General features: G+C 40.1%; 1 long non-coding RNA gene across 1 annotated transcript in view; it reads right to left on the bottom strand.

Moving 5' to 3' along the window:
• Positions 1-403: 403 nt before the first annotated feature.
• The window catches only part of LOC122798191, a 70,346-nt gene continuing 59,054 nt past the window's right edge, over positions 404-11,695 (bottom strand). The window contains exons 3-4 of the long non-coding RNA XR_006364224.1: positions 1,584-1,609; positions 404-963 (exon numbers count right to left, since the gene is read on the bottom strand). This is a non-coding gene — a long non-coding RNA (uncharacterized LOC122798191). The remainder of the gene's footprint in view (positions 964-1,583; positions 1,610-11,695) is intronic.

Genomic DNA, 11,695 nt, shown 5'->3' with positions numbered 1-11,695 from the left:
TAAAATATACAACATGCAAAGCAGTAAGACTTAACAAGATGCAAGATATTGTGATAAACTGTGCACTGCAGAGTATAACACAGTGCACTTCCTTAGATTAGCTAACGACATTAAATACATCAGAGTTGGTCATATTATGATGCAGAGTGGATAATTTGCTTTTTCTTCATTGTCTTAATTATGAAACATTTATTTGTTTTGACATGTCCACATTTTATGGTGCTGGTATTTGTTTATAACAATTACGATTGGCTTGATTACAACTGTTGTAAGTGCAGATATCAGCACTTTTGATGTGCATACGATGAAAGTTCTATTAAGAGATGTTTCAGCTGGACTTTTTTGCCATAAACTGAATGTTAAACATGAACTCAAAAATGCAGTGAATCTGACTAATGACAAGTTCCTGCTGTTGAATTTATTTTCTCATTACCTGCAGTTCTTAAATCAGCTGTCATCTTGACAATCTGTATATTCATGATTTCTCTTCCATTTGCAAACAAACTTACAGATATTGCTAATTGTGCACAGTGTGCCTTTCTGGAACAGAGAGGTTGATTAATTACAAAATCGAACTAAAGCTTTAGTACCACGTGAACTGGAGTAGAATGCAGATTGTACCAAAAAAATGTAAAACAGACAAATGTTCCATAGGAAATGATTCTAAAACTTTGCAGTAATATTGAATCAGTTAAATATCCCTTAGCCTTATACAATCTGCTTGATATTATTTAAATATGACTTGAATGAAACCATGTTCAGAAATGCTTTCTGTCAAACGATTCGTGATCCAATTACAATAAACAGCCTGTAATGCTTCTAAGCTTAGAGTAATTATCTTTTTGGAGCATTAACTAGTGCATATACTGTTTTGTCAGTACTGCTATTTATAGTGGTGTCCGCAGACGTAGGAGATGATGGCTTGAACGTTGGTGAAGAATACTGAGGTTCTTCTTGAACGAACTGCAAATGGAAAACAAACATTTAAGATACTGCAAGTGATGTCATAAAGCATTTGAACTTCCATGCAATGATTTGCTTGTGCAAAACAAATGACGTAGAAAGTAAGCTTATCACCACAGTAATCTTGCTGAAAGCAGGCTAAAAACCTTATTCTTTAAGTAAGAGGTATTAAAATTCTAGTAGAATGTATTTGTTTTAGATTTACGCTTCTGCATGAATTCTTTCATTTGCACTGTGTGTTTCTGTGCATGAACAGAATATGTTTTGAATGTTTCATTCTTTATACGTGACTATTAGCTGTAAGAAATTATCTATAGTCAGTATACAGCCATGGCATTATAAATAATGAAAGAAAAAAACAATGCTTGCACAGTCTTAACTGTCTAGAATAATCATAACTTCCTACAATAACATACTTTGGATCAGTTTATGTCAAAAGGCATCAGCAGTTATAAAACCATAAAAAGCACCAAGAAACACCCTTCCCATCATTGTATTTGCTTATTCACTTAAGTTTGTCTGTGATTCTAAGTAATTAAATATTTCTGTATGATGTGAGAGCATCTGAATGGCAGTTAACCATGAATATAAATGTAATTAAGGCATGACATAAAAGTTACCTGATTTTCTGCACCTTTATCACCGGCTATATGCAAAAAAAAAAAAAAAGTAATAAATAAAAAGCCAAAGAAATTAGTAGCACAACACCAACATCAGCATTATTATATACAGTAAAGAACAAAAATACAGGAAATACATTTGTTTTGCAACAGTTGTTCTGATTGTTTTACTCATTGAATAACTCTAAATTTTTAGTGTGATACAGAGCAAATTAGATCAGAAATTGCTGTCTTATGATGCATGTTACCATGGGCTATTTCCCTACATTGTTTTACATTCATTGTAGTTAATGTACTTACCAGTGAACTATACCAATGTATTATTTACTAAAAACTCTCATCAGAACTGAATGTTCTTTGTGGTAAGTACAAGAAGGATCATGAAAGCTCAGAAAAAAAACTTGCAATTCCCAAAATTATGCAGAGGAAACAGAACCACCACCACCATTTGGTGTGTCAACATTCAAGTGAACCCAGTGTAGGTAGGTTACATAATGTAAGTTAAAGTAGAAATGAAGGGTGTGCTGCAACTGTATTATGCAATTATGTACTTTGTGAAAAAATAGATTCAGTTCTTTTAGTGTTTTTTTTTGGCTGTTGAGTTTGTAGCGGACAGTGTGTTTAATGCAGGGTAGGTGAAGTATCCCACTACACTTTCTAAAACAGTAACAAACGTTTGGAATTGGACAAACCTGCTTAAAATTATACACACACACACACACATATATATATATATATATATATATATATATATATATATATATATATATACATGTATGGATTCACTTTATAATCTCGAAATACTGAAACATTGAATTTCAGCATGTCGAGACTATAAAGTCGAATCCGCAAAATATTGAAACCACAAAACTGTGAAAGTAAAAATCGCGAAGTTATATGCACCATACACCACACTACACTACACATACACCAGACTACCCACACTACAAAACACAAACAAAACACACAATCACAGAAACACAAATTGACAAACCTACCCTACAAATAAGGAGGGGGGCAAGTCCCTCTGCACCCCCATGTGGGGGGCTGCGTCCCCCCACACCCCACTACTTATATATATGCTAACTCCGAGATCGCACCAAACAGAAAAAGACAGTAAACTCACAACCAGACATTCTACAGTCCCTCGCGCACACACACACACACATCACATACATACAAACACCACCACTTTCAACACTTAAACACTATTACCTGCCTACCTTAACCCACACGTACAACTTCCAAACACACTCACATACACTCAAACACCTACCTAAAACCCTTACAAAATAGCTACTTACCTTAAATTACACCTAAATCCACACACTAAACTGGACACCATCCACAAAATACATTCCACGTCACATACCGTAATACCATAACCACGAATTCGACATTTCTGGATTCGCGGTTATGCGCTTTCACTATTTTGAACATTTGGCTTTAAAGTCTCGATATACACACACACACACACACACACACACACACACACACACACACACACACACACACACACACACACACACACACACACACACACACACACACACACACACACACACACACACACACACACACACACACACACATGCACACACCACCAAATGATGCACTTACTGATGCAAAAGTGTGTTATTTCTGCAGTGTAATCTGTCGATAAGGAAGGACCTCTGAAAGTTTTCTTGAGCTGAAAGATCCTTCTATGACAACATGACAGACTGATTCCATGATTCCTCACATTGTCTGGTAACACCTCACATTGAAAATTAACATATTTGATGATGTAGTATTGAACCTGCAATGTAACCAAATAGCTTCTCTGTTGTAGAAGTTGTTTTTGATTACCCTGAATACCTTGTCAGTATATATAAATCATGTTCGCTGGTTATTGTGACATCATTTTGTGGGTGCTTTTTTGAGAAGAACTGAGTAGTCTGTATAACTATCAACTGTCTGTATTCAGTTCTGCTTCTGATCACACCCACAAGACACAAAAAACAATTTTAGTGCAAGTTGTTTATTTGAAGTCTAAGTGACTTACAGTCGACTCCCTCTTATCCAGCTTCTCTTTAAATGGCCTCCTCTTTAACCGTCCATCAAATGTTTGCCATAGCCCTAGCAAAAGACAACATAGAAGAGCAACACTTCCACCTTCTCTGGGCTAAATAATGACAGACATTTGAGCTTTAGACTTCATATTCATTAGAAAAATACATACTAACACAAATCCTGTTATTCTAGCTGATTTATAACCTATAAGTGCTATTTTGTATGCTTTTTCTCATTAAACAGCCATTCCTTTATCCAGCTTAAGGTCCGATCCCAGTGAGGCCGGATAGGAGGGAGTCTACTGTAAATATCAGAAATGCATGTAATATACCTGTGAGCTATGAAGCATGGAAATAGGAAATCATGGTAGTGTAGCAGAAATACTCAATACGCTTTTGTATGCCGTATTATTGAAAGCAACAGCTGTGAGCATTGAAATGTCAATTTGTATTCAAGCTTGGTTGCACTGAACTTTATGATGGTGTGACTTTGGTTAAATGGTAATACACTTTTGTTCGAAACTGACAAAATTATCTTTTTTTGGTCAAAGCTCATTGTTTAGAAACTGCTGTACTTTTTAAACATTTTTATCTCCCATAGTAAAATAATAATAATAATAATAATAATATTAACAGAGCTGTGCATGTTTGTGTGTTGGGGTGTTACTTTTTCCATCTAATTTGTTGTTATAAAGCTCTTTCGTGATAGGCGGTTAGTACATTTTCAACTTTGTCTGGTACACATTATTTACTTTCGCTGATAATTCAAAGGTCTGCTTTCCTAAGAAGGGTTTACATATGCAGAAAGAATAGTTACAATTTGTTATGAATCAGTTTTCTGCTGCATTTTGACCTTTGTTTTAAAAGCAAACAATTGCTTAACATTCATGTTGTATCCTGCCTCATGTATGTATAGAAATACTTTTTTTGATAGAAAAAAAAAACAGCGAGACCTACCAGAGTGTTAATTAAATTAAATTCTAAGAATAAGGACTGCAAACAACTGAAATTCACTTTGTCAAAATAAAAGGTTATTATTCTAGCATTTGAGTTGCTTATGCTGCTCCATGTAAAAATGTAAGTGTTTCAGTTACAAAATAATTGTTTTATGCAACTATTAAAGGAGGTTTATGAAATATTCTCCCATAAAATCTCAAGACATTAGCCATTTTTCAGTTTTTTTCACAGGACACAAGTGGCATTTAGAATGTCCTCGGCAAAGAGGAAAAAGTGGTATCCCTACCCAGTCTTAAACTTTGCCTCCTTTTTCAAGGAGTGATAGGCCTCTAGGAGTGATAGGCCTCAAGAAGTGATAGGCCAGTCATACCAGGGATTCATTTATGAATACCCATCCAGTTATCTAATTCCTTCTTAAAGGAAGATAGTGGGGTCAGATTGCTTGATCTGGAGAGTAAGATTGTTCCAGAGAAGGGGTATTTGTTGTATGCTGAATCCGTCTTTTCACTGTGATTTAATTTACTAAAAAAGGTTCAGATCTTTGGTTCTGGAGTGGCTCGACTGTTTGACTTGCAGAGAAATAAGAAGTCATGGGCTACCAGATCCTTAATGGCCCAGATTGACCTTACAGAATCTATACAACACTAAATTGAGGGACAAGGCTTCTAGTTTCTCTTAGTAGCTCAGGTCCTTTAGCCCCATAATATTTTTTGTTAGGAATCTTTAAGTAACATACATCCCACATGAGCATTGTACAGGATGGTGGTCCTATTCAGTGCAGAATACAGAGAGGTAAGGATTTCTTTGGATCTAGCGGAAGTGCCCTTTGAGATCAGATGTACCAGATGGACTACTTTCTTGACCATTGTTGCAACATATTGATCAAAGGGAGAGAGTTATCTATCTATGTTCCAAGGCCTTTCATATCTTCATTTTGGAGTGGGTGATTTCTTTACTGTAAGCCTGGTGGAGGGTTTGTTTGCCATATGCAACTTGTTCTTCTTTCAGCTTTTCCCGGTTAGGGGTTGCCACAGCGGAACTCCGGTCCGCTAATGATTGGCAGTAGATTTTTATAGTGCCGAGGTGCCAGCCCAACGCCCAACCTTCAACGAAAACACACCCATTAATGCAAGTCTTTCGAACGCCACTCGACCGCGGGGAGGACATGCAGACTCCACACAGAAGGTACTCCGGCCGAGAATCGAACGAGAGAACCTCTTGCTGTGAGGCGACAACGCTACTGCTGCACCACCGCGGCTTTTTTTTGCCATATGCAACAATGATGCATGTTTTTAATATTAGGTTTTAGCCTATTTTCAGAACTCCAGCTAGTAAAGTGTGTTCATTTTGTAGCTTCCTTGTATCAGAAGGGAATTTAAGTATCTGATCTGCTCTGAGCTACAACAGAATGGCATTAAATATACTGATCCCAAGGATATTGCCAATATCCTGGCAGATCAATTCAGTGCCAACTTCACCCCCCTCTCACCCCCTAAACGGACCATCTCAATACTGGAAAATTGCCAAATTCCAGTAATAACGGTCACACAGGTAAAAAACGCACTCTCCAAAGCTAAAAATACAGCATCCATGGGATCAGATGACATCCTGGGCTGTGTATTACATGAACTACAAAATGAACTGGCATCTCACCCAAGTGTCATGTTTAATCATAGCCTCACCTCAGGCTTCATGCCCACTAAGTGGCACACAGCTACAGTTATCCCACTCCACAAGGGGGGATCTACCTTTGATCCTGGGAACTACCACCTCATCAGTCTGATGAGCCTAATCTGCAAGGCCATGGAATGTATTATCATGGAACTTATAAACAAAGACATTGGCAACCTTCAAACACTGTACCCCACCCAGTTTGGGTTTGTGAAGGGCCGATCTTGCCTCCTGAACCTGATTGACTTCTTCGAATCAGTCTCGAGATCTGTGGACGAGGGTAAGGCAGTCCACACAGCCTATCTGGACCTCGCCAAGGCCTTTGACACCATCCCCCACTCTGGAATCATAGATAGACTTACTAAGCTGGGCATTAATCCTTATGTCACTTTAATGGGTTGCCAACTGGCTTACTGACAGAACCCACACTGTAAAAGTAGCTGACTCCAAATCCAGCTCCAGACAAGTGACAAGTGGAGTACCTCAGGGTTCAGTTCTGGGACCGCTCTTGTTTGGCATCTACTTCTCTGAAGTACAGGCCAACACTAAGGGACTCTGGCTAACAAAGTTCGCACATGACTGCAAACTGGCAGCCATTACTGAATCCCCAAATGTTGGGATACTCTACAAAAGGGCCTTACAGAAGCTGATGCTTGGTGCCAGAGCCATGGGTTCAAGCTCAATGCCAAGAAATGTATAGTTATCCCCTTTGGGAAAAAACATGCACCCATGAATTACCACATAGGTGGCAGTACACTAAACACCGAAAGTGTGATAAGAGACTTAGGGACACAGGTGAACAGTGGTCTCACCTTCGATAACCACATTGCCACAACAGTCAGGAAATCCTGCTATGTGGCACACCTCATCTCTAAGGGCTTTTCATCCAGAAAAAAGGAAGTAATTGATCCACTGTACTCATCCCTCATTAGACCCATTATAGAATACAATGACCCATTTGGTATGTACCTCTCAAGACATCTGCAACAACTGGAAAGGCCGCAGAAATACCTCACTAAAAGAATCACAGGCCTAAAGCATATGCCCTAAGCTGACCGCCTTAAAAAGCTCCAGCTATACTCTGTCACATATCGTCTACTCAGAGGTGATCTCTGCTTAACATACAAGGCCATGTCAAACCCAGAGCTGTTGGACATGCTACACATAAAGAAATCCCAATCCCTCAGAGACACATGGTCCAGGGATCTAAATCTTGTCATCACAATAAACAAAACATGTTGGAGGGATAGGTTCCTGACTCAGGGATTCTCCAGACTCTGGAATAGACTGCCCATACATGTCAAGCAGAGTGCCTCTTTGGCCCTCTTCAAAAGGAACCTTGACGATTGGATGGGAGAAAGGAAATTCACCCCTGGGATCATGTCAGTCACCCTGCTAGACAGGGGTCCAGGGAAGTAAATAGTGTGGGAAGAAATAGCCATGGAATTGTTATGGCTAGGCTTGTACAGGCCCTAAGGCCAACAGCCTAGTACCAACCTATAAACCTATGAACCTATAACTATACCACCCAGTTTACAAACATCGGCAACCTTGGCTAATCAGAGTTCCTAATTTTTGATTTGGAGATCAGAGGCATACATACCAGACTTCACTGGTTACTTTCATGCTCTTTGAGGACATGCCTGCCACCTTCACAGTGTGGGTTCTGTCCCTCAGACAATCACTTACCCATCGAAATACAGAGGACTCATTTTGGAGTGCATTTAGCCTGTTGATAATGTTGGCATGTGCTACAGTATCAAATACCTTGGTGAGGTCAAGCTTTGCTGTATAAACAACATGACCGCTGTCCACGGCATGTGTTACTCTCTCAGAAAAATTCACCAGATTCATTAGACAGTATCTTCCCTTTATCAAAAAGCTGGGGGCCAAGTCTTATAAGATTTTTCATAAAATAGTTCTTCAGGTATGTTATGACCTGTTCTATGGCGTTACACATGATGCCTATCATGCTGATGGAGCTGTAATTCCCTGGGTCAGTGGTGGTCCACCTTTGAGAAGTGGCATCACAACTGGTGTGTCAAACCTAGGGGACAAAGCTGGTGGATAAACTAAGGTTGGAAAATTGAAACAGTGGGTCCAGCAGCACATGTTTAGTGCTGTTAAGCAGTCTGGTATGTTATTAGGTGCCATACAGAATGTACTTTTTGTATTCAGAGTACTTTTAACAAGTGTTCTTTTGTGATGATACGGAGTTTGAGATCCTTGGTGTATGTGGGTCTTGTATAAATGCCTCTAGGGTGAAATTTGCAGTGAATGTGTTTCTTAATAGATTTGTGATAGACACTTGATCAAAGTAGGTAGTGCCATTATGAATAAGTTTAGGGCAATGATAGGCATTATTTCATAGCTTCTTGAAGTAAGTAAAGAAGGATTTGTGATTATCTTAAGGTTCTGATGCCATCTTATCATCATGGGAAGCCTTTTGTTTTCCTGATGGTATTTTTCAGTACCTTGGATAACCTTTTAATGGTGACCTTGATCTGTGGGTCTTATGTTTTCTAATGAGCTTTTTCCTTTTATTATATTGTTTGTTTATACATATGGATCCCCAGACTGGCTTGGTCTTACCCTTCACATCCCTTTTTGTTTAATTTTGGTAGGGAATAACAGATTTATACAGTTTTCTGCAGGAGTGTAAAAATGATTTATACAGTTTTCTAGGACAGTGTAAACTATTTTTGCAAAACTACATGCTGTGTCATCATTTTGGAAGGGGATATATTTATACTTGAGAATTCATCATGGAATTGTAAGAGGTATGTACATATGAAATCTTTGAATACCGTGATGTTTGCATCTGCTGGGTTAGGGATTTTGAATGAGAAGGTTGACAATTTGTTCATAGGTTCATAGGTAGGTACTAGGCTATCGCCCCAAGGGCCTAAGTAAGCCTAGCCAACAAGGTTCCCTGACTTACACCACCCAAGAAAGTTATTTTCCTGTGCCCCTGTGGAGCAGAGCCACTGAAGTGATCCCCAGGGTGTATTTCCTTTTTCCCAATCATTCATCAAGATTTTTCTTGAAGAGTGCTAATGAGGAACTTTGCTTGACATAAATGAGTAGCTTGTTCCAGAGTATGGGAAGTTTCTGGGACAGGAATCTATCCCTCCAGCATGTCCTGTTTATTGGGGTGATAAGATTTAGGTCCTTAGAGTGTGTAGCTCGGAGGGATTGGGATTTCTTTAGGTGTAGCATGTCCAACAGCTCTGGGTTTGACATAGCTTTATATGTTAGGCAGAGATCACCTTGGAATAGGCGATATGCTATGGAGTAAAGCTGGAGTTTTTTGAGACGGTCAGTGTAGGGCATCTGTTTGAGGCCAGTAATCCTCTTTGTGAGGTACTTATGCGGCCTTTCCTGTTTATGCAGATTTCTTGTGAGGTACATTCCAAAAGGGGTGCTGTACTCTATAATGGGTCTAATGAGTGTCAGGTAGAGGGGAACAATGACCTCTTTTTTCCTGGATGAAAACTCTTTTGTGATGAGGTGTGCCACATAGAAGGATTTCTTGACTACTGTGGCGATGTGATTATCAAAGCAGAGACTAGTGTCCACCTGGGTCCCAAGGTCTCTTATCACACATTCGGGGTTAAGTGGACTGCCACCTATGTGGTAGTTCATAGGTACAGATTTTTTACCAAAGGGGATATCAATGCACTTTTTGGCATTGGGCTTGAGACCATGGCTCTGATACCAGGCATCTGTCTCAGTGAGGCCCTTCTGTAGGATGTCCACATCATTTGGGGACTCGACTGGGGCTTCCAGTTTGCAGTCATCTGCGAACTTTGTTAGCCAAAGACCTTCTGTGTTAGCCTTTACTTCAGAGAAGTAGATACCAAACAGGAGAGGTCCCAGGACTGAACCCTGTGGTACTCCACTTGTCACTGACTTGAAGTCAGATTTGGAGTCTGCAACTTTTACAGTGTGGGTTCTGTCAATGAGCCTGCTGGCAACCCATCTTGTGATTCAGGGATTTATACCTAGTTTAGTGAGTTTAGCTATAATTCCAGAATGGGGGATGGTGTCGAAAGTCTTGACAAGGTCAAGACAGGCTGTGTGAACTATCTTACCCTCGTCTACGGCTTTGTTGACTGCCGCAAAGAAGTTGATCAGGTTCAGGAAGCATGATCTGCCTTCCACAAACCCAAATTGGGTGGGGTCCACAGTTTGGAGGTTACCAATGTCTTTGTCTATGAGTTCCATGATGATAAGTTCCATGGCCTTACAGACCAGGCTTGTCAGACTAATAGGGTGATAGTTCCCGGGAGCAGTGGTGGCTCCCCCTTTGTGGAGTGGGATAACTGTTGCTGTGCACCATTCAGTGGGCACAAAGCCTGATGTGAGGCTGTGATTGAACATGGTGCTTAGGTGGGGAGCCAGTTCATTCTGAAATTTGTGTAAAACGCAGCCTGGGTTGTTGTCCAGTCCCATGGTTGCTGTGTTTTTGGCTTTAGAGAGTGCAGCTTTTACCTGCGTAGTTGTGATTACAGGGACTCTGCATTCTTCCTGTATAAATATGGGCCCTTTAGGGGGTGAGAGCGGGGTAAAGTTAGCACTGAACCTATCTGCCAGGATGTTGACAATATCAGTTGGTTCTGTAATTTTCATGCCATTGTGCTGTAACTCAGAGCAGATCTGGGTGTTGCCATTGAGATTCTTAACATAGCTATAGAATGCTTTGTGGTTGTCCCTAGAATCAGTAGCAATTTTGTTTTCATAGCTAGCTTTGGAGGATCTTATAAGGGATCTTAGCTTCTTACTGAGGCTGACCAGGGAGCTCCTCCACTCATGAGATTTTACTCTCTTTTGCAACAGTTTCTTCCTTCTGTTATAGAGATTGTTTATGGCAGGGGACCCCTAGATTGGCTTCCTTTTTTTGGAGGATAGTGTCTTGGTTCTGTTTGGGACAGCACAATCCATGCACTCGTCTAAGTGGTTACAGAGTGCATTTGTGTAGGATTCAGCAGTCGTAACTGTATTGTCCATCTGCATGGGTGTCATGAAGTTTGCCACTTCTGTCTTAAGAAGCATGAGGTTGGCTTTGGAGAAATTTTTTACCGTGATTTCCTTAATGGGGGGTGGGGGCAGGATGTGGATATCTAGGGTGATTAGCTTATTGTCGGATCTGACCAACGAGGAGTTGACTTCAGGTGTGGAACACAGGTCACTCATGTTGGTAATGACTAGGTCTAGGATATGGTTGCCCCTGGTGGGGGTGTGGATAAGTTGATCCAGGGCACTGGAATTTATGAATTCCAGAAAGCGTTGAGCTAAGGAGTTGGTACATTAGTAATTTTCCCAGTTAATGGTGGTTTAGTTGAAATCACCCATTATTAGGGTGTTTGGTTGAACCCCAATATTTTCCAGTATATCAAGAAAAGATGTGTGGGAATCCTGGGGCATGGTGAG

This window comes from Protopterus annectens, chromosome 3.part1 (genome assembly GCF_019279795.1).
Source record: "Protopterus annectens isolate FY-2018-M chromosome 3.part1, PAN1.0, whole genome shotgun sequence".
Classification (NCBI taxonomy): domain Eukaryota; kingdom Metazoa; phylum Chordata; order Ceratodontiformes; family Protopteridae; genus Protopterus; species Protopterus annectens.
The sequence above is the reverse complement of the archived record's forward strand: the minus strand, read 5'-3'. Positions and strand labels throughout refer to the sequence as shown.